The 23,896-nt window shown below is 38.7% G+C and overlaps 1 long non-coding RNA gene across 4 annotated transcripts in view; it reads right to left on the bottom strand.

Moving 5' to 3' along the window:
* The window catches only part of LOC103010026 (uncharacterized), a 389,852-nt gene that overhangs the window by 77,570 nt on the left and 288,386 nt on the right, over positions 1 to 23,896 (bottom strand). For all 4 annotated transcript variants that reach the window (XR_009005839.1, XR_009005838.1, XR_009005837.1 and 1 more), the window contains one exon: positions 6,694 to 6,888. This is a non-coding gene — a long non-coding RNA (uncharacterized LOC103010026). The remainder of the gene's footprint in view (positions 1 to 6,693; positions 6,889 to 23,896) is intronic.

Below are 23,896 nucleotides of genomic sequence, written 5' to 3'. Positions count from 1 at the left end.
AACAATGGACTTCTTTAAACTTTTTAAAAATTTTCAAAAAGCCTATTGTGCATCTTAATAAAACATCACAGATGAACACTTAACTCATTTCAAACATTTCAAAAAATGCTACATAGGAGGCACATAATGTTTCGGAAGGAGTAAAAACAAATCAAACACGTGGGGATCACTGAATGAAATGTATTGATAACAATTTTTATTGACTCTATCTTGGCATATATCATTTTTACAGACCTTAGAGATGACCATTAACACGGTCAGACTCGTGTCTACGTACTAGACTGTCAGTCATGTGCTAATCTCTGTATCTTCTGTAAAGCTTTGCAACTTCAGTTTCATACACACCACATAACGGAGAGTTTTAGGATGGGAAGATGTGAATGATGTTGATCAGCACAGAGACACAGGTTAACACCATAAATACAAAGAATAATACAAGACAGACAGTCAGATGGACAACAATAGTACAAAGACATCACTGACAATGGATAGCTAAGAAGGGCTTAGCTGGGACGCACCAGGAACTAAAATGAGTTGTTAGCGGAATACAGTTCCAGTTGGAACAACAAGAATTGGAACTGTGAAAAGTCATTCAAAACCAGAGGCTGAAAAATGCAAAAAGATACCTTCATCAATTATAATCACTTAATTTGAAAAGTCTCTCTTACAAATGAAAAGTCGATACGAGCATACTGAGATGGAAATAAACACTAAGTAACTGATGCTCTGAAGGAGCAGCTCTCCGAGGGGCTGGAGGAACGTTCCACGCCCTGCCTGGCTCACCCCCAGCGCCTAGCAGTCCAGCCACGTCCGCTGGGCAGGGCAGGCCTGGCCACACGGAGCCGGCAGCCTCTGCATGGATATCGCGTGTGCATCGCCTCTGACCCCCTTCTCTGACATCTACCCCGGTCCCAATACTAAGCCCGGAATAATCTGCAGTGTTTTGTTTGTCAGTGACTTTGCTGGTGGAAGGATCATCTGACAGAGGGTACAGAACCCCTGAAAGTGGATCGTTTGAACATGGGTAAAGTGTGACAGTAACACATTGCACACTGTTCAATCATCACTCACTCAATTACTCAATTAAATCATTTCTCCATGAAGCAGGGGATACGTCCTTTTAATCACCAAATTTACTGTTAGTAAAGTACCCTTCATAACGTCATTCCAGAAACATTTGGGGGGCAGCACTTGTAAGCACCTTAGATCCAGAACGTACTGAGTTGCCAGATGGCCAGAATGACTGCGGGTGTGGTTTGCTGGCCCAGATGTAGGCTCCGCTCCCCCCGTACACGCCCTCCAGGCCTCGTGTCCAGGTGGCCAGAGGAAGATGCCATCAGCCTCAGGAATTGAAGGGAGAAACAGGAAGTCCCAAAGGTCAGGCTCTGTGACCATGGTTTTCCATCTTGTAGATGACAGAGCAGGAATTTAAAACAAGCCTCACCTACTTCACAACCATGTTTTATTTGTGGTTACTTTATCAACTCATCGTGATGAAAAAGACACAGACTTTCAGAATTGAACTCAGAGCCAAATTTCTTACTTGTTACCAAAGTTTCTGAGACTTTGAAACAGGCAGTACCTACAACAGCGTCTGACATATAGACGATGCTCTATTCATATTTGTTAAATGTTTTTATTTTACTTATCTGAGTTTCAGTTTCTCTAACCTCAGAATCGACTAAAGATACCACTTCTTGGTTTATTAGCAGAATTCAGCGAGATAACAGCCAATAAAGATCTACATGTGCTTTGCTTTCAATAAATGTTAGTTTATATTGCCTTTTCTCCCTCTTACAACTTTAGTATTTATTGCACTTAAACAAGAAACAACCAGAAGTATTTGATATCAGTCTGATTGGGTTAATATTGCATAACTTTTACATCACGAGGTAGCTTAGACAAGAGAGTCTGCTTCCTGGTGTATTACATATTCCATCAAAGTAAATGAGCCTGAGAATCTATCTCCTTATACAAGATTACTGAGTTTTAAGTGGAAATTACAGAGCATAACTAACAATGTAGCATGCATAATCTATAATCCAAAGGAAACATCAATACAAATGGAATTTTCTAATGTAAAAGAGATGACTTGGGTTTTTTTCCTTTTTCTTTTCACTAAATAAGAAAATTCCCGAGACTATCAGCAGGTAAGCAGATAAGGTGACAGTATGAAATGATCTTGCATTGTAAATAAGATTAGTTAATATTTTTTAATTTAATTGTTATCTTATATTGGAGCATAGCCTGACTCTGATTAAGGAAATATTTTCCTTCCAATGATCCCCGATCAGATTGTCTCTTCCAATCTTGTTTCACTTCCTTGTTTCAACATTGATTTACCCCATTTCTCAGGGACTTTCTATGGATGCCATGCAAGTTCATGGTGATTTCATTCGTGCTGTGTGCACATGGTGTGAAGAGTACTTGGAGAAACAGCCTTACTTTCCTTGGGAAATTAAAGAAAAACAACTACTACAAATCAGTATTGAAAACTATATTTAAAGGCATAGGTTTACACTGGAAAAGAACTCACAGAGAAGAAGAATATCCAGGGCTTCCCTGGTGGTGCAGTGGTTGAGAGTCTGCCTGCTAATGCAGGGGACACGGGTTCGAGCCCTGGTCTGGGAAGATCCCACATGCCACGGAGCGGCTGGGCCCGTGAGCCACAGCTGCTGAGCCTGCGCGTCTGGAGCCTGTGCCCCGCAACGGGAGGGGCCGCGATAGTGAAAGGCCCGCGCACCGCGATGAAGAGCGGTCCCCGCACCGCAATGAAGAGTGGCCCCCACTTGCCGCAACTGGAGAAAGCCCTCGCACGAACCAAAGACCCAACACAGCCAAAAATAAATAAATAAATAAATAAAGTAGCTATAAAGGAAAAACATAACCAGTAAAAAAAAAAAAAAAAAAAAGAATATCCACTAAAATGGCAGATGAGTGAGTGTAGAGAATTACCTTTTAATAATGAGAGGGTTTTTATGACATCTTAAATAGGGATGGCTTGGCTCTTGAAAGATAAAAGTTGGTATGTATTCTTAAAATTTTCCATTTGCAGCTGCAGTGGAATCTAATACATATCCAAGGAAAATTCTGTAATTTATTAATTGTATTTAGTAAAATAATAAGTCCATTGATGAATTCAATAAGCTTGAAGAGGGAGGCTGCTTTCTTTCATGGGTGGGGATTTGGTGACAAAACGGAGGAAGTAATTACCTTTGTCAAGATGGGTTAAGGGGGATTCACAGGGAAAGACCCTCAGTCTGGCTCAACAGATGTGAGAACCTTTCCTTCAGGAATGGCTGGAAAGAAATGGTTTATTTCCTGAGGCTCTAATAATTCTGTCATATTTTAATTAAACTGGAAAGAAAAACCAGGTTGTCTCAAAGGCTGGCAACAAGGAGGAAGAACATATTAATTCTATATTGCTCTGGAACGAATAACCACAAACTTAGTGTCGTAACACCACACCCATCCCAGGGGCTAAGAGTCCAGGCATGCTCTGCTGCATGCTCTGCTCAGAGTCTCACAGGCTGCACCCAAGGTGTTGCTGGGCTGCATCCTCACCTGAAGGCTGGACTGGGGAAGAGCCCACTGATTCCTTTTGTTGGCAGAGTTTGTTCCCTGGGGGCTGTGTGACTGAGGACCCTGGGTTTTGCTGGCTGTGAGCTGGAGGCCATCCATAGTTCCTAAAATCCACCTGCAGGTCCTTGTCAGGGGGATGCCTCCAACATGGCCAGTCACTGTACTGAGCCAGCAAGGAGAGCCTTTCACCTCAGGGAGGCCCTGTCCATCCTTCAAGGCCTTCACTTAATTGGGTCAGGCTTCCTGAGATGATCTCCCTCTTGGGTGACTTACCATCACCTGCCTTGGCACCTCAATTACATCTGCAAAATCTTTCACCTTGGCCACATTCTACTAGCCAGAAGCAAGTCTCAGGTCCAATCCACATTCATGAGAGGGGATTATAGGGGCGTTAATACAGGAGCAGAGTCAGGTGGGCCTCCCCAGGGTCTGCTCAGCAAAAGGGGAAAGAGAACACTGGAGATGAAGCCGGGGCCCTGTTTGCAGGGCTTAAAAGAGCAAGTCTGCTGTGTGGGCACAGACCTGTCTCCCCAGCAGAGGCAGGTTAAGACCTTAGGTACTGAAAGTATTTTGCCAATCCCATATGCAATTAAAAATAAAAATAATGCTACTTAAATTGAGAGTAAAGAAATAAAGTGTAAGGAAAACTACTTTTTCTTATGATAACTAACTTATCTTTTTAAAAAATATTTCATTAACTAATTTTAAATGTTCTTTTTTTACTGTTTCTCTAGGCATGTACGTGTTTTGTCTGCTCCCTGGGTCACCCAGTTTTGCTCATTGAAAAAAATATGTATCGTTCACCCATTCCTAAGAGAGAAAGAGGTACGTTGGGTTGTGTGTGTGTTGGGGGTGTGTGTGTGTGTGTGTGTGTACACTTTCTAATAACCACTTACAGGTTCACCTATCACCCAGAGGAAAGAAAAAATATGAGATAATCTATCATTTTCAAAAGTGGCTAAATCTTGGCAATTCACCACTTCTTTCCAAATAATTTCATGAAAGACCTATACTTATACTGAAAGGAATTTAAAACATTTTAAAATGTTACAATTCTCTATTGTCAATTTTTACTAACTGGCTACTAAATAATGTTACCTTAATAATTGCCTATAAAGCTGCTTTCTATCCTATTATTCTTAGACAAAAATACAATGTTCTTTGTTCTATGTCTAATGTTCTTATTAGACAATATTCAAAATGAAGAAAGCAGTATCAATTATTTTAAAAATTATCTCAATGTATTACACGTATTACATAAGTCCCTAGTTTTGCCTTGTGAACTATCTGGTTTTAATCACATAAAACTCCTGTGCAGCATTTCAGAAGAAAAGGAAACACAAATTTTGAGTTCCGTTGCCTCAAATGTCAAGGTACCTCACTAAGAAATTCTGGACTGCAAAGGTCTATAGATCTGCCACATATTGTAGAGATTTTTCTACTTTTTTCTCTTATACTCCCTCAGTATGCAACCTCACACCTGTAACACAAGCATTACCAGACACGTTATATTCTAGACGTAATTGTTGTGAAGTGATTGTCGGACAACACAGCAGTTTTCCATTCATCTCTCTGCTGTATTGTATGTGATGTCAATCTGAACAGCCCCTGGTTAGCGCTCCTATAGCATCTGCTTACGTTTAGTTAATGGGAGTTAACCTCCAATCTGAGCTCACTGCTGCGCAGGCTGATGAACCAATTTGCAATCCTCCTAGTCATCTTGCTTGTGGCTCGGTTTATTTGTGTTGCCTGAGGGGTTGCCAGGCTTAAATTGCAGGTCCCTCTGCACAGACCAGACCACACAGAGCCTCCACTGGGGTGGGGGAGGCAAACTCCCCATGGGTCCCTCCCCTCACTGACCGATTTCATCCCGAGATTATAGATGCAACAGCAGTGGCCACTGTGACTCAGGCCACTGTCTCTGCTTTTATTTGTTTTAACTTTAATTTTATAGTGGAGTAGAGTTGATTTACAATGTTGTGTTAGTTTCAGGTGCACAGCAAAGTGAGTCAGTTATACATATACATATAGCCATTCTTTTTCAGATTCTTTTCCCATATAGGTTATTACAGAGTATTTTAAATCATAACGAGTAAATACCAAAAAAAAAAAAAAGTCACAAAAACGGCATTTTAAAAATCTGGTACTAGAATAGATCCCCCTTAAATGATTTCACATCAGTGCTCAACTCAGACCCACCTAGAGATTTTGGAAAGCAAAGATCTTACTTTACCTCCCAAATGGAAATCCACAGCTACTGATACGGAGCTGGCTGTACATTCAGTTCTTGACTGTATAACAATATCCATTAACCATGTGAATGAGCAGAACACCTACCAAATAACATGGCAATAGAGATTCAAGAAGAGACAGACCAAAGATTCAAGGTAAAATATGACGTTAAGCCTCTCGAGGATGGTTTTGTGTTCTAAAGCTGGCAGTATACGATTCTATAGCTGCCTAAAATCATATTAAACAAAGAAATCATACTGTATTTATCACTGAAGAATGCAAATGAACTGCTGAAAAATAAACTCGTGTCTAACAACACATTACGAACTGTGTCCTAGCAATGAGAAGCAACCATTTTATTATTAATCTAGTTTTCTTTGCAAAGCAACATTATGCAGCTCAAGGTGAATAATATACAAAGTGAAGCGACTGCGCTAAATAAAATCAGAACAACTTTGACTATTTTCTACAAAAATGTCATCAATATATTTTCCCATCTTTTCTTATAATGGTTCTTGCAAGTAATACTAGGATCAAAACATTATAAAGCGTGAAGTTGTAACTCAGCTGAAAACCACTGAGCTGATATCCACAGGAAAGTGCTTGTCCCATCATCTGCTCTGACAGACACTGGGAAGTTTTTGGCAGACAAAGAACGTAGAATGATCATTTACCAAAGTGTTCTATTTCCTTTAAGAACAATTGAAGCAAAATTTCTAAGATGTTTAAAAATTGTGTAGGTCCAGGTATCTTATGGCTGTGCTTTTCTTCTACCTCTTTTTTTGCCAAATCATCCAAAATGGGTGACCCATCTCAAATCTAAAGGGAACTCAAATATGTCTGGCCACTTCATGTGGCCAACCTCTCCTTTACACTTACTTTCAAAGGAGCTGAGGCCATCTGGGAAGAGAACTCATCCTCGGGGGAGAAAGTTCGGGAAGCAGTGAGCCTGGCTCAGGAGGAGAGCCCGCGCCGGGGAGGGAGGTTGTCCCGGCCGGTGTCCATCACTGCCGTTTTCCTCCGCAGGGTTCATGCAGCCCCGTCCCGGGGATGGAACTCACTCAGCGACTGTAACTAAAAACAGAAAGATCAATTTCGTAAAAACTAAGACGCTGAGATTCTAGGAGCACTGCTAAGGCACCTCTCCATCAAATGATCAGATTGTAACATAAAGGGGGCGGGGAGTTCTTACAGAGTCTCAACAGAACTCTCCAAAGCTTTGCCCTTGAGCTTTCTCACACTGTAGGGACGGAGGGGACAGGTGATGGTAGTAGGTAGAGATGGTCGTTCTCACACTACCCAGTGGGAAACATCTGGTCTTGGCAGGGCATCCATGGGAAATCATAAGAGATTTTTCATGAACTCTTAGGAAGTACCCCATTAAAAACTCTAGAAATACTTGAATACCACTTTATTCAGGGATATAGATGCAGAGAACTCATAGGATGTATAGTTTTATATTAATTTTGATTGTATTGCTGCAGTTCTATTAAACAGGCTGATGAAGCCTGGGAAGACACAGTTACACATTGGTATGACCTCTATCTCAGCTTTTATCACACCAGACCCTTTACCTCCACCCTATTTTTTTGCAGCCTAGCTTTGTTTCTGTTTTAATAATATAAATCTATTATAAACTTCTGAATTTCCTCTTAAATATGTGTCTGTAAATTTGTAAGAAAACTATTATAAGTTGGGCTTTTTTTAAAGCAAGAAGATTGCTTACGGGCTCAGGTAGCAGGATGGACACAGGAGGACGCATGGAGGAGGAATTATGACAGGAAATTGGGGGCCAGGGCCCAGGCGATGGTGGACGTCGGTCTCCCCTGATGTTTCTCCTCCCTGTAAAGCAACTTTCCCCCAGGGAGGGGACATGAGCCCAGCAGCCATGTTTCCAATCTATCATCCAAGCAAAGGACCACCTGTCCATCCCAACCCGAAATATCCAGGGAAGAAGGGCCCAGGCTGAAGTCACGTGTTCATACTGAGCACAGGAGAAGATGTCCAGGTTATTTTCCATTTCTCATAAAAGTGAATGCTCAAGCAACCTGAAGTCCATCAGATGAATATACTTATTATAAAGACTCGGATAAGAGAAGCACTTCTGGAAAAAATGAGGTCTTGATCAACACATGACATTTTTGTGTGTTTTACTTTGGTCTTAGAGTCAGAGCAACAAACAATGTGAATTTGATTTTAAAAGACACTTACACATATAAAAACTTAACAAGTCTATTGATTTAAAACATTTATCCGATTCTTTCATCCAAGTCGATAAGTTATTTGTTAGTTTTTATAACTATGGAGACTATCACACTCTACTCATTAGAAAAACCTTCTTTGGCTGTGTCTTCCGCAAGGGCTGTGATCTTTCTGGTGTTACTGTCATCACCTTGCACCAAGTGCAATTTGCCAATGTTGGCAATCGCATTTAGTGATATGTCATCAGTACTTCTGATTCTGACCTAAAATAATAGCAAGGATGCAAACTTCTTAACAGTGGAGGAAGAATGAGACCAATGATTGAGAAATGTTCCATAACAAAAAAAGTTTGTAGAACCCACATCCAGGATATTCTGAGTTTAATTTCTATGGCTTTTGTTCTGTACCAAGCTGGTTTCCTGTAACCTGTAAGTTATGTTACTTTCTTTTGGATGCTTAATACTAATTTAGCATGTTTTATGAGAATCTTTATTACCCAGCAATACTATTTTCTTTATATTACATGTACACAGTATTACATTTGAGCAGAATGTATTTTCTTATTCTTACCTCTTTTAGTACAAACAATGGAAATGGACACTTGAAACCTGGATGAACAAACATTTTAGCATCTGAATATTACGGTCATTCAGTAGCTGAGTAGGTCAGACACATGCTCTGTAGTGACATGAAACTCCAACGGTGCCCTTACATTGATCTCAAATTCAGAGCTCTCCTAGGTAAGATTAATTCTGATATACAGGGAGGCCAATGTTTGATCAAAACTCATAAAGCCGATCCTGGTTCGCTAGCAGTTTTATTTCGGGCTCGACTGCCAGCAGGCAGGGTCATTACCAGCCTTCTGCCAACTGCAGTGAAATCCTCTCCCATTCCCGTGGTGTTTGGGGAGGTTTCTTCATGTACCAAAGGCAGGAAACCTTTCTACCAGCACCTAGCAACACTGCACACACCAACATTAACACCTGAACTTGAAAGGTGACAGCCCACAGCTAACATTGAGCTTTTACAGATGTTCAGTATATTTTCAAGCTCCTCAGCTGATCAGATTTTCATGAATTATTCAGTTGGAAACACTAGGAGGGCTGCCAGTTCTGCTCTGACAAGGCCATATGTTTCACGAATCAAATTCTTACACCTTTCTCTGCTATTTAGTGATGACATTTGTCATGTAAGTGCCAGCACCAGAACCTTGCCTGCCCCTTTTACGTTTCACTTTCAAATTCTTTAAAAATATAATTATCGCTCTTCACAGTAGTTGATCCTTAAAAAGAGAGACAACATTCTAAACTAATCCTTCTCCCATCCTGGAGGGGTCGTACTTAAGCTTTAATTATCAAGGCATTTTGACATCTTCTATGTGGAGAGCTAAGGAGATGCTCTCACCACCACCAACGAAACCTTGCCCATACTTTCAGGCAGCACTCAGGTGTGTGTATGACTATATGATCCATATCTATGATGAGAAAAGGGTGGGAGAAGATATTTGATTCCAGGTCACAACCCACTGAGTTAGTAGTAAAAGAACAAAATGAAACTTACTAAGGTCGAAATTGACAGGTTTGCTTGATAACATCAAAAAGCATCCATTTGAGTAATTTCACCCCAGAAGAAAATGCAGTTGGAATAAACACCAAGCTTTAGAAACTCCAATGTTCTGGCTGCCCTGGAGTCCTTAAGTGATTTCAGTGCGGTAGCCTCGCTATCAAAAAGGATCCTTTGTACCGTTTCCAAAATGCTTGGCCGTTCACCCAAATGACCAGTCAGAAGTGCGCCATGGATAACTGTGTGATAAAAGCTCCTCGCAAAAACATTTAGAACAGAAATGCAATGATAAAATAGCTCTTCTACAGGTTTCTGCTTATTTTATGTCAAAGGTATATTCCTTTTATAGAGGTACAGTGCCTCTATAAAAGGTGTCATTGGAATATTTAGACTATCCTTTTGCTTACGTGTAATTCTTATACCTACATGCATTCTCTCTCCAAATTCTATAACTTAATATTACTTTTTCATTCCATTTAGGTTTGATATGAAACATCACTTAAATCCCTCCCTGCTTAAGCTAAAAAGAAAGAATTTGGTGGTCTGCCACTAATAATTACTGGCCATTACAGTAACTGGTATTAGAAACAAGGATTTAATATCTGCTCTGATTGACTAAAGGCCAGTGAGAATTAGCATTAAATTATAGGATATCTGGCAGCTCTGGATACCAGCAGGGAAACAGATAACTAGAATGAAGTGTCAGCAAAGGCTTTGTCTAGACTGTGGGACTATTTCCCTAAGCTGTTAGGATGGGCAGATAAAATGCCAGGAATGTGGGATGGGACGGCCATTTTTACCTGCATTGTAGAACTTGTAATAAAAAATTACAGTGTCAGATTTTATTTTTTTGGCTTAAATTATGGTCATAAAATGAGCATGTTTTTATAACTGCCTCAGAATAATTTATAATCTCTGGTGCCTTGTGGATCAGGGCAAGGGGAGAAGAAAATCAGTCACAGAGTCGGTTCTGGATATTGCTGTATGCATAGCTGTCTTGACCCTTTTGCTTCTCAAAATATAAAAACTTTCGTTAACATTTTTATCTCAATTGCCAGAGTCAGACAAGTAATCCCAACGAGAGCCACTTTGAGATGGCCGAGGGTTTGCTATCAGATCCATTTATGTGCATCTCATGACCTTCAGGGCAATTTCTGATCCAGGAGTCTGCTTAGTCTTCTGGCAAAATGATTCTCCCCACAAGGCTACCAGGAATCTTCTTTGCAAACCCAACTTAAAAACTATGAAAGGAATGACAATCTTTCATTTTTCTGTAGACTTGCTCCTTTGACTTATGTTTTAAAGCGGTGTATGGGGAGAAGAGGTTTGGATCGTGCTCTGGTCTAGCTCAGGGTTAGTGGGTTTTAATCCAGCAGTCACTCTGAGGTTAGAGGTACAGAGCATCCCAAGCACTGAATTGCTCTGCTCACACGGGAGCACCGAATCCTCTGGGGTCACTTCCTTCACCTTCAGCGGCTACAGGAGCTGCCCCCTGAAAGAGGCACCCATCGCTAAACCAACACTCATCAGCTACGATTCAGAAGAGTTCTTCTCCAAATTAGGACCCTAACCTAGACCCATTTGCTGCGAAGGTGCTTTTCTTTGTACCCAGGTGAGTGGCATCTTCTCACCAGTGACACACCATCACTCCAGGTCGCTCAACCCTAACACTAACCACCGCCCTCACCAAGGATCACAACCTACCTTTTCCAGCGAGAGTGGGTACCACCACCCACACTCGGCAGGCTGATTTTGCTGGGAGGAAGCTGCAATTTCAACTTATTGAAAGTCATATCATTGCCATAATTCATGCAACAATAACTCCTCTAAATTGGAGTCATGACATGAGAGAATGAACCTCAATTCCACATACAGTAAACCCAAAAGTTTACCCGAATGCTAGCAGTAAGTATACACCAACATCTTATCAATATCTTCATTTGCATCTTGACACAATTCTTCTTTAGATCAATACTCAACCAACTACATCATTTCAACAGTGTCACAGGACATTTATGCATTGGCTAGGGGAAAATCACTTCTTTATTTATAGTTTTCTTCATTCTACTGTTGGCTGTAAAGCTTTCTTCAGAAAACTTAGATTTTGACTAGTCTTGACTCACTGATGCATTCCTCATTTTCAGTTCCCTAAATAATTCCATTCTTTTCTTACATAACAGAATGAAGAAAGTGCTAACTCGTGTTGCACTAAAGTGCCATAATATTCTCAGATTATATTGTAAAAATCTTGTTACGCTTTGAGTCATTAAAGTACTGGCTTTGAAAGTCTGTCAGGCAAAGTGTTTATAGGTTTGTTCCTAAGACACCCTCAATATCATGTTAAACCATAAAAATCAAATTGAACTTGAGCTGGACTTGATTTAATTAGTTTTGTCTATTGGAAATTACAGTCAGGATTTTGAAGGAGCTTCTTAATTCCTCTAGGCTTTATTACTTGGCCTATTCTCAGCATGGTTTTTTCTTTCCTGTATCAAGTTATTAAAAAGCCCAGTGTAGCTGGTAAGGATCACGCTGTTTCTCAGGAGAGGTAATGACTCTCAGAAAGAAGGGATGTTATTTAATTCTTATCTTTGGCACACAACGGAAAAGAGCAAAGATAGTGTTTTTTCCCTGGGAGAATCTTTCTATTGCATATTTCATCGTTATCTTTTCTGGGCACTATGAAATAATGATTTCAGAGCTCTATTTGGCAAGAGACAGATGTTAAGCACCCTTTAACTACCACTGTGTATTCTGCTCGATTCGTAGAAAGAAAAAACGGTGATCACACACCTGACGATATCAGTTCTACTCCACTGAAATATTCACTTTTAACAGCTCCCAGTATACCCTTCCAAAAATTTTCTACAACTATAAAAATATAAGTGATTTTAACTAATGCAAATTTACCCATGTTTGCATGGTAATTTGTGCAAAGTTATCTAAATAACCTTCTCAAAATTGTTGCTCTATGTCAGACAAAACATCAGCCACTGGTAGGTTGTATATCTAAATGTAAAGGGTACAACAAAAAAAGCTTCTCAAATAAAACATGGGTAATATATTAGGATTCTCCAGAGAAACAGAACCTACAGGAAGTATATATATGGAGAGAGAAAGAGCTATCTCATGAGAAATTGGCTACTGTGAGTATAAAAGCATGTCCAAGTCTGTGTAACTGATGTCTCAGTTTGAGACTGAAGGCTGTTTGGCTACTGTAGAGCCAGGTAGAGCTGATGTCCCAGAGTGAAGACTGCAGGCAGGAAAATTCACTCTTACTTGGGGGAGGCCCGCACTTTTGTTCTATTCAGGCCTTCCACTGATTGCATGAGGCCCACCCACATTAGGGAGAGTAATCTGCTTTGCTTAGTACAGATTTAAATATTAATCTCACCCGAAAACAACTTCACAGAAACACCCAGGCTAGTGTTTGATCTGGGCACCCATGGCCTAGTCATGTTGACATATAAAATTAGCAATCGCAAGTAATATTTATAAAAATGTAGCTTGAAGAACTATTTCTTAACAGAAATTGGAGAGATTTTAACCACAAAGGAAAGATTGTTAACATATCACATTAAAATTAAAGTTAATAAATCCTGTTATTCAACAGACAACATTAAGAGAATGCTATTACACAAGGGAATATGGTGCAGCCCTCAAAATCAATTATTTACTGTGACAAGAAAGTTGAATGAAAGAAGTTAGATGCAAAAAGAGAGAATGTTCTTATATTTCCATTTATTTGAGCTACAACAACTAACAAATGTCATGTTTAGATTTAGAAATGAAGGATAGCAGTTATGTTTAGGGAGAATGGGGCTGGAGACATGAGAGTTGTTTAAATGCTTACATTCACTTTGTGATAATCCGCTAACATACAACTTTATATCTGTGCAGTATTCTTTATGTATGATATACATGGATAAAGAATAAGCTAGATCCTAATTTTCTTATATTTTCAAGCAGCAATTAAATTGGCCCTCTAAACTAAAAGAACAAAAAATAAAAATCTCTGTATCTTCTAGAGTTATTAAAGTAATGATCAGGGGAACTGAAGAGAAAGAGAAATACACAAATACAGGAGGAGAACAAAATCTATATGGCAGAAGAGCGTTGTAAACTCAACTGCAACATAAAGCTAGAGAACATAATTAGGATTAACATATCCATTATATTTAACAATGCTAAACCTCATATTAGGAAAATATCTGTCAGGTTTGTTTTTAAAAACTTACAATACATAAGATAAAAATAAGAAAAATTTAAAGTAAAAGAATAAGCAGTTATGTTAGATAAATGCAAACAAAGAGATGGTAGAGTAGTGAAGATTAAAATTAGACAAGCATAGAATAAGAGCCTAGAAATAAACCCACATAAACAGAGTCAACACATGAGGGAGGGCAATCTTCCCTACTCAGTCTATGAGGTTAAATGTCAATCTCATCCAAAACACCCTCCCAGAAGCACCCAGAAATATGTTTGGCCAAATATCTCGGCAACCCACAGCCCAAGAGCTGACATAAAATTAACCATCCCCATTATTAAAAATAATGTGGAGATTTACTCTTTTTCATGACATGTAATGATTTAATTGGCATAATAAGTTTTCTGTTTCTTGTAGATTTGAATGAATTTCATGAGGGACCAAACAGATATAATATAATAAGGAGTGGGTTTAGCTCTAAATTCAAACTGAAACATTTGTATTGTGTTGTACAAGCCACAGAGAGTATTCGGCCTGAAGAGGACTCATCACGTGGGTGGAGCCTGGAGAATCAAGTCAGCTACTATTATTTCCTTTCAATTCCTGTTATGTATTTAGATGCAAGGTTATGTGATACATTCAAATTCATAGCAATATTATCTTTATTACACAAATTTATTAGAATAAAATCTTTGTCTAGTTTTTGCTATATGAATATGAAATTGTCCTCATTTTTTCATAGACTTTATTTTTAGAGCAGTTTTCATTTGCATTTCTCTGACAATTAGTGGCATTGAACATCTTTTCATGTACTCATTGGCCATTCACGTATCTTCTTTGAAGAAATGTCTATTCAAGTCATCTGCCCATTTTTGAATAAAATCAAAGAAAAAAGCTAACAGAAAATTATTGTGACCTGGAGCTTGGTGAAGAATTCTTAGACTTGACACCAAAATAAAAAATTAGTTAAATTGGACCTCAATGAAATTAAATTTTTACCCTGTTAAGATAATGAAAAAACTTATAGACTGGAAGAAAGTATTTGCAAACCACATTTCTGACAGAGGACTCATATCTAGACTATATAAAGAAATCTCAAAACAACAGTAGAAAAAAACAACAGCAAATAAATTAGAAAATGGTTAAAAGGCATGAACAGACATTTCCCTGAAGAGGATTTACAGGTGACATCTAAGTACATGAAAATTTGGTCAGCATCATTAACTATTAGGGAAATGCAAAATAAACCATGACAAATTATCACTACACACCTATCCGAGTGGCCAAATTTTTTTAAAAAGACAACATCAAATGCTGACAACATCAAATGTGGAAGAACTGGGTCACTCATACATTGTTGCTGGGAATGTAAGATTGTATAACTTCTCTGAAAACAGTTTGGCAGTTTCTGAGAAACTAAATATGTCCTCACCCCATGACCCAGCAATTGTACTCCTGGGCATTTATCCCAGAGAAATAAAAACGTATCTTCACACACAAAATCCTAGACATGAATGCTTCTGAGAGCTTTATTTGTAACAGCCAAGCACAGGAAACAACACATATGTCCTTCAACAGTTGGATGGTGAAGCAAACTGTGTTCCATCAACCATGGAAGCCCATGTAGCAGTAAAGGGAAGAAACTGTTAATACACACAAAAACCAGGATGGATCTCAAGCGGATTTTGTTGAGTGAAAAAAAGTAATCCAAAAGGATTACACACTTTATCATTCCACTTATATAAAATTATTGAAATGACATGACTTATAAACATGAACAAGGCATTAGTGGTTTCCAGGCTTTAGGGATGAGCGGAGAGGGAGCTCTTGGCTTAAAAAAGGCAGCACAAAGGACCCTTGTGATGAACGGTTCTCCACCTTGACTGCGGTGGTGGGTCCAGGAATCTGCACACGTGATAAAATTGCATAGAATAAAATGTGCACGCACACACACACACCACACTCACACTGGACTGCCTATAAAAATGACAACATTTGAATAAAGTCAATGGATTGTATCAGTACCAATTTCCTATTGTATGATTGCACTCTAGTTAAGCACGGTGACCCCGCCGGGTCAGATGGGGTGAAAGGTATATGGGTTCTCTCTGTAATATTTCCTACAACTGCATGTGAACCTACAATTGTGTAAAAAATATAAATAAATCACTTAGACCAAACGCATATTTTAGTATGAACAAAAACTCAGAATTTGAGTAGTAGTGATGTGTCAACGTAGATTCATGGATTGTGACAAATATCTCACTCTGTGTTGATGGTGGAGAGGCTGTAAGTCTGTGAGGGCAGGTGGTACAGGGGAGCTCTCTGTACTGTCCACTCAGCTTTGCTGTGAACCTGAAGCTGCTCTAAAGGTTAATTTGAATTAAAGAAGTAAATAAAATAAAGCCTTTATTATTATAATTTATTATTATTACTAATCAATTGTATTCTGAAATCCAAGGTTGTCATCTTTCTCTCATCATCAAGTTGCAGCAAAGAATGGATCAAGTCTAGTTTCCTTCCAACAGGCTCATGCATCTCCTTAAAGACCATCCTGAACTGATTATCAATTACTTCCCTCTTTAATCTTTGTTTTGTTTCATTGAGTAGCAGCCTTGCAGCTATTTAAACAGAAGCCCACTTACGAGGCACTGAGCACTGTATCTTCCCCAAGAGACGTATCATTAATTTATATTCCATCCATTTGAAGTGATTCATTCCTGTGGTGACATTGCTTCAGTAATAGGGACATATTTCTTCACTATCCCTGGATCTCCCGCATGTGGTGACAAAAGAGACTCCTTCAGGACTCGTATTCGTGTGTAAATGACTCTCTCAAGTCATTGGTATCTTTCTGAACAAAGCTGAAAACAACATTTCTAGCTCTATTACTTTCCATCTACTTGACAGATGTTTCCCATTCATCATCCATTGGGAGAGAAGAGTTTTGAAATTAAATCAGCAAAATAGAAGCCAGAGAATCTCCCCACTCAATCTTCCTCACTGACTTCCTGGAAACATTTAAGCAGCTACAGAAGCTGTGTTTCTTTTTAAGGAATCAAATCAATATTCTCTCTCTCTCTTTTTTTTTGCAGTGGCAAGAATTTCTTTTGAATTAGCTCTACTTATCACTAAGATTGCTTGCTAAAAACACACATTTGAAACCACTTTTCCTTTGAAATATTAAACTATGATATATGTACAAAATATGTCCAGGTCTTAATGTACATTTTTTTCCAATTGATATTACTATGTCTGTCTTGCCTTGAGTTTTTTTTTCAACACGCTAAATGATGTTAATTGCTTTTTGAGTTACTTCTTGAGTTGAGATTTCTTCAAGACATTGAACCAATGGAAAGACCAGGTCAAATATTTTGAACAGAAGCTGTCTTTAGTACTGTTACCGCACCAACAGTTTGAATTTCATCTGATTACATTCTTTTGTTCCAAAAACATATGAATTTCCCACTTGTTGGTGAGCAGACTTCTTGGACATCGTATTCTCGGCCTGACTCCTCACATTTCTAATCTGAGTCTCCAAGCAGACGTCTCATGTTTAGGGGGCTTCACTCCTAGGAGGTGAAGTTGGAGGCCGCAGGAAGGCGGTTTAATCGCTGTGACAGTTGCCCACGTGTTCCCGTCACAGCAGGCGAGCCCGGGAGCTCTTGCTATCAATGGAAGGCGTGATTGCAATGCGGCCTCGTGCTTTCCGTGATGTGGGATTTCACGCCACGTTGTATTTGTCTTTAATCTTTTTCTGGCACGTTAACTATGTTGCACACATAATCTCTTACCTGATTTCATTTGCTCAGGAATCATACACATTTTATATGCTATTGAAAGAAGCTTGCCGTTGATGTAAGAAGCCTAGAGCTTAAATTTAAAATGTATGAATCGTTACTGCACATTTTTAACATGCTTACCCATATTTCAAACAAAATTCCAAACCAAAATGTATAACACTAAATATATTTCACCTTGATATGAATGATTTCATGTACGAACAAGTCCAAGTAAAAGAGAATTTATATAAAACATGGATGTTTTATTCTCTACTTAATATGCTTATGTATGATAATGCAAATGGAATAACCTGCATGTATCATGATGGAGTTTGAAAATGTAATTGTGGAAACTATTATCTTTATGAATGAAAGAAAAATAGAGTACAGAGTATTCCTTACTACATATAATGGAAGCAGCTGATATGTGAGTACAGCTTTACAAGTAATGAAGGGTGACTATCATCAAACAAAAGGGCATACACACAAAATACTGGTCCCTCCTATCAGAAAACATAAACACGGAATGGACAGGTTTTTCACGATGAATTTTCTTAGAATTTAATCTGCTTTTAGTCCCCAGTTGTCTATCAAGTGGTTCACAACTGCTCTGGTGGTTTTGGAAGAAAAGGCAGAGGTAATTTGATATGTAAACATTTCTCAACTTTCATGAATATCCTATTAATAGTTTTACATAGAGATTTTTCTGTATTTTGCAGAGCCATATGGGTGTCTCAGCAAAAAAAATAAAAATCAGTAATATTGATCTTAGTTTAAAAGGTTGATATTTATCATGGATTTCTGCATTAATTTTGATTTTTTAAATTATTGCATAAAGTACTATTGACCTGTTTTATTGTGTGTTTTGTACCCTTAAATTTTGCACCTGAGGGGAGAAATGAGTATGAGTAGTAAGTAAGTGAACTGGTCCAGCCAACCTCGAGTCGGGGGCACCATTCCCCTTCGTGTCACTCACACACCATTGCTTTCTTTGGTTACATTAACATTTGTAATTAAAATACTGCTTATGGGGCTTCCCTGGTGGCGCAGTGGTTGAGAGTCTGCCTGCCAATGCAGGGGACAGGGGTTCGAGCCCTGGTCTGGGAAGATCCCACATGCCACGGAGCAACTAGGCCCGTGAGCCACAACTACTGAGCCTGCGCATCTGGAGCCTGTGCTCCGCAACAAGAGAGGCCGTGATAATGAGAGGCCCGCGCACCGCGATGAAGAGTGGCCCCCGCTCGCCGCAACTAGAGAAAGCCCTCGCACAGAAACGAAGACCCAACACAGCCAAAAATAAATAAATAAATAAAATTAATAAAATTAAAAAAAAAATACTGCTTATGGATCAGTGACTCAAAAGGACTCATTAAAGCAAAAAGTAATAATTACCAGTGAAGAAATACTAACACATAAAGTATAAAAATAAAAACTGAGAATAACAATATAAATGGAGACTATGAGTCACAGAGTGTGATTTGAAATACCAGCGAGAAGTAAATATTTAAATGTTTTGGTTGCACCCAGGCTCTGAAGAAGTAAATTTTGAATAGGAAACACAATTATAATGATCTAAAAAGTGGGTTTTTTTTTTATGATACCAAAAATCCCTACTTCCCTGTATATTACCTTTTATAAACTTTGTCAGAAAATGGCATAAAGCCAGCAAAATGTGTATCATTTTTCTGAAAATTTTGGCTTTCTAAAACATGATCCAAAGCATGTTTTATAATAAGAAATGGATTGTTTTTTGCCCTGAAGACTCAAAAGAGACCCAAACTAGAGAAATTTCACTTAAAGGAATACTAGTCATGGCAAAAACGTGCCCAAGAAACTCTATTACTGAAAAGTTTAAAAACCAGTACCAAAATTAATGGAAAGGTCCTATGATTGAGGCAAAACCGAATGAATGTTGACCAACCTATTTATCATATGACACTGTGGAAATTACACATCGGTAGAAGAATGACTGTACTCATGCTGCTGGAAGAAATCACGAGAACGTGGATCAGCTCTCGGCATACATGTGAGAACCACTTCGGGGAGAGTGCTTATTCTGCTTTTCACTGAGTGGGAAAGGTTTTTTATTTATTGAGCAACTTTTTTTGTGAGCCATGGAGGAGACTGAAATCGTGTTTTAGAATCAGCATAGGTACAGCAAAAAATGCCTTAATGCCAATCTTCAGACTGTTTAACCACAGACAATTGGTCATAAACAATATACTTTATGGTTAAAAGAAACAGTGAAGTGTATGACGTTCGCAAATCACAGACACACCCATCAGCTGTCCATCACGCCACGTCCAGAAATGGGCCGTAGGGTCAAGCCTGCCCTAAACAGTTAAGTATGTTCTCTGCCCAGGGCACAGATGCGCACTTCCTTTGTCAAAATGAGCGATATGATTTCTTAAATTCTTCAGAAAGGCATATTTTAACATATTATGTTACACTGAAAAGCCTGACCCTCTCACTTCAGTCCTGAGTTAACAATTTCTTTTTCAACGTTGAGAAAAAGCTATCATCATTTCTTAAACAAACGGTGGAAAATCTTGATCATTGAGTAATTTTTACCCACTTCTTAAGTCTTTTTAAAACCATATCGAAATTCAACAACAGAACATTCAGAAATCTATTCCAGGTGTGACTGAAACCAAAGAAGTGAAAGGAAATCCTTTCTTTGCTTTCCTCCAAGCTTAAATTTTAAACTTCCAACTTTTAGGTTTTGTTTATTCATCTAATCTGAAAAATGTCTCTGAAGTTTTTAAAACTGTCAAAGGCAATTAATTCTGAGTTTCCAGTTTCCTGTTAACTGTTTAACAAAGGTCCCAACACTGTTCCTAAAAGTATAAGTATGAATTAGAAATGTCCACCCTAATAAAGATTTGTTACAGAACGTAATGGCACGTTAAACCTTATTTATTGCTCAAGCCCTCTCTTGAGTTTAATACGTGTGTCAAGAATTGCAATCAGTATAGCTTCCTGAAATGAGAGTATGCACACACACACACAATTGAAATGCATATTATTACAGTTTTATTTGATTTTTCTTAAATTTCTTGTCTCTTGTGTGGAACAACCATGACTAACTGATTCCAAATGTTTGAGAAACTTTACTTCAAATTTAATATCATTTTATTTTTACTTCAATACAATACCAATGTGATTGACAATAACTGACTAAATGTTAATTAATTGTTAATTGATTAAATATTAACAAAATGTATTTGGCTTTAAATCTGCAGTTCAAACAAATGAAATGGTATTTATTTTATGATTGTTTTCTCATCACAAGCATGAAGAAACAGCTACAGAGAGCTTCCTTACTCTCCCACGGATAGTCCTTAATTGCTAAGAAAATAAATGATGAATTCAGCTCATTTAGTACAGCATAAGACGTTGTAGGCCAGAGCTATAAGTCTGAATTTTTATCCTGAGGTGAGAAGGCTCGTAGGTTTCAAGCAGAGATGAGGAATTTTCTGAATTATGTATTTAGAAGATCTCTCTGTAGAGATAAACAAGGGTGACGGATAGAACGTACCATAGATGCCTGGATTAGAGTCAGGACATAGGTGAACTGTTAGCTTGACATAGGTACTGATGGGAGATGTATATATACACACACAATTAGTATGCATGCATGTGTATCCTAGCCCTGCCCACTAAAAGAGCTTAGAAGCAAAAGCATCCCATAGAGAACACCAAAAAATGTATGCAGATACTCTCCCCTCAGAGAGGTGGGACACCCTTGAAGTGTCCTCTACATGTAGTGACTTGTTTCCCAAAAATACAGTGTGGAAGAGGGGGGAGGGGAGTTAATGTTTCAGTGGAGAAACCGGTAAACTATACCTTAGTCAGGAGATCAAGGCCAACATTATTCACGATAAATCATGTTGGTAGAACGTAACTTTGACATGACGTGTTGAGAATTGCACTTACCTCTGTCGGCTTCCTCCCCAGAACACAAAACCTCAGCCTAACCTTAAGAAAACCTTGGACAAACCCAAATGAGGGACATTTTACCAAATACCTGAGAAACTGGCAAAGGCCAGAGTAGCCTAAGTAGATACAGTGACTAAATAAATATAACATTATGGAAGGGATCCTGAAGCAGAAAAAGGACATTAGAGAAAAACGAATGCATCTTAATAAAGTTTATTTTAGTTTAAAAAACAAAGATCACTCTGGCTGCTGTATAAAGAATGACGCTAAGAGCCTGGGTCTCTGTGTCTACACAGCTATCACACCAGCCTTTTATAACCTACTCAGGACTCCTTATTTTGTAAGAGAAAAGCGAGCCTTTACATGTTGAAGTCATGAGTTTTCTTGATGCGCAGTTTCTCCAGATGTGAAAATACGATGTGTATTTCATTCTTTTTCCATGAAAGATGACTCCATTGACACGTTACCATTTGGAATGCTGATTTCCCTTCTACACACAGCGCTCATGTTATCGCTTCATTCAAGACACTGAAATCCTAAAAAATGATCTTTTCACATTGAGGGTGACACCACTTTCAGTGACAACAACCTACGGAAATGTTTGCCAAATCAGTCATGTGTCTAGCGAGGGGTGTACTACTATTTTGGTTGACAAAAATGTATCACCAAATTGGGTAATTCTAATATAGAACATGAGACACAGCACTTTTCTACAAAAGTGAAAGAGTTCTATTTCAAGTCAGACCCTACTCAGTGGTTTGGAGCTAAACTTTCTAACCTGAACTTTCCCTTTGGCATGCCTGCTCTGTGTTCTGTAAACTTGTTTGCGGTCTGTCTATTTCATCTTGCTTTTCGACAGTTGTACTAGGCTCCTGTTAAACCTTGACTGCATCAGGATAACCAACAGAAATGAGTCAAACTGGACCCCTTGGGGAGCATTCACCCAATGGCTCTTCTGTGATGTTGATAACATCACCAATATCTGCATATAGATAAACTACAACTAAGCAAAAAACACAATTACCCTAGGTTAATCAACTAACAAATATGTGACCCATATTTATTTTATTTTATTTTTTAAACATCTTTATTGAAGTATAATTGCCTTACAATAGTGTGTTAGCTTCTGCTTTATAACAAAGTGAATCAGTTATACATATACAATATGTTCCCATTTCTCTTCCCTCTTGCATCTCCCTCCCTCCCACCCTCCCCATCCCACCCCTCTAGGTGGTCACAAAGCACCGAACTGATCTCCCTGTGCTGTGCGGCTGCTTCCCACTAGTTATCTATTTTACATTTGGTAGTGTATATATGTCCATGACACTCTCTTACCCTGTCACATCTCACCCCACCCCCTCCCCATATCCTCAAGTCCATTCTCTAGTAGGTCTGTGTCTTTATTCCCGTCTTGCCACTAGGTTCTTCATGGCCTTTTTTTTTTCCCTTAGATTCCGTATATATGTGTTAGCATACTGTATTTGTTTTTCTCTTTCTGACTTACTTCACTCTGTATGACAGACTCTAACTCCATCCACCTCATTACCAATACCTCCATTTCATTTCTTTTTATGGCTGAGTAATATTCCATTGTATATATGTGCCACATCTTCTTCATCCATTCATCTGTCGATGGACATTTAGGTTGCTTCCATGTCCTGGCTATTGTAAATAGAGCTGCAATGAACATTTTGGTACATGACTCTTTTTGACCTATGGTTTTCTCAGGGTATATGCCCAGTAGTGGGATTGCTGGGTCATATGGTAGTTCTATTTGTAGTTTTTTAAGGAACCTCCATACTATTCTCCATAGTGGCTGTATCAATTTACATTCCCACCAACAGTGCAAGAGTGTTCCCTTTCCTCCACACCCTCTCCAGCATTTATTGTTTCTAGATTTTTTGATGATGGCCATTCTGACCGGTGTGAGATGATATCTCATTGTAGTTTTGATTTGCATTTCTCTAATGATTAATGATGTTGAGCATTCTTTCATGTGTCTGTAGGCCATCTGTATATCTTCTTTGGAGAAATGTCTATTTAGATCTTCTGCCCATTTTTGGATTGGGTTGTTCGTTTTTTTGTTATTGAGCTGCATGAGCTGCTTGTAAATCTTGGAGATTAATCCTTTGTCAGTTGCTTCATTTGCAAATATTTTCTCCCATTCTGAGGGTTGTCTTTTGGTCTTGTTTATGGTTTCCTTTGCTGTGCAAAAGCTTTTAAGTTTCATTAGGTCCCATTTGTTTATTTGTGTTCTTATTTCCATTTCTCTGGGAGCTGGGTCAAAAAGAATCTTGCTGTGATGTATGTCATAGAGTGTTCTGCCTATGTTTTCCTCTAAGAGTTTGATAGTGTCTGCCCTTACACTTAGGTCTTTAATCCATTTTGA

The sequence above is a fragment of the Balaenoptera acutorostrata genome, chromosome 17, assembly GCF_949987535.1.
Source record: "Balaenoptera acutorostrata chromosome 17, mBalAcu1.1, whole genome shotgun sequence".
NCBI lineage: Eukaryota > Metazoa > Chordata > Mammalia > Artiodactyla > Balaenopteridae > Balaenoptera > Balaenoptera acutorostrata.
Note: the sequence above shows the minus strand (reverse complement) of the source record. Positions and strands in the feature narration are given on the sequence as shown.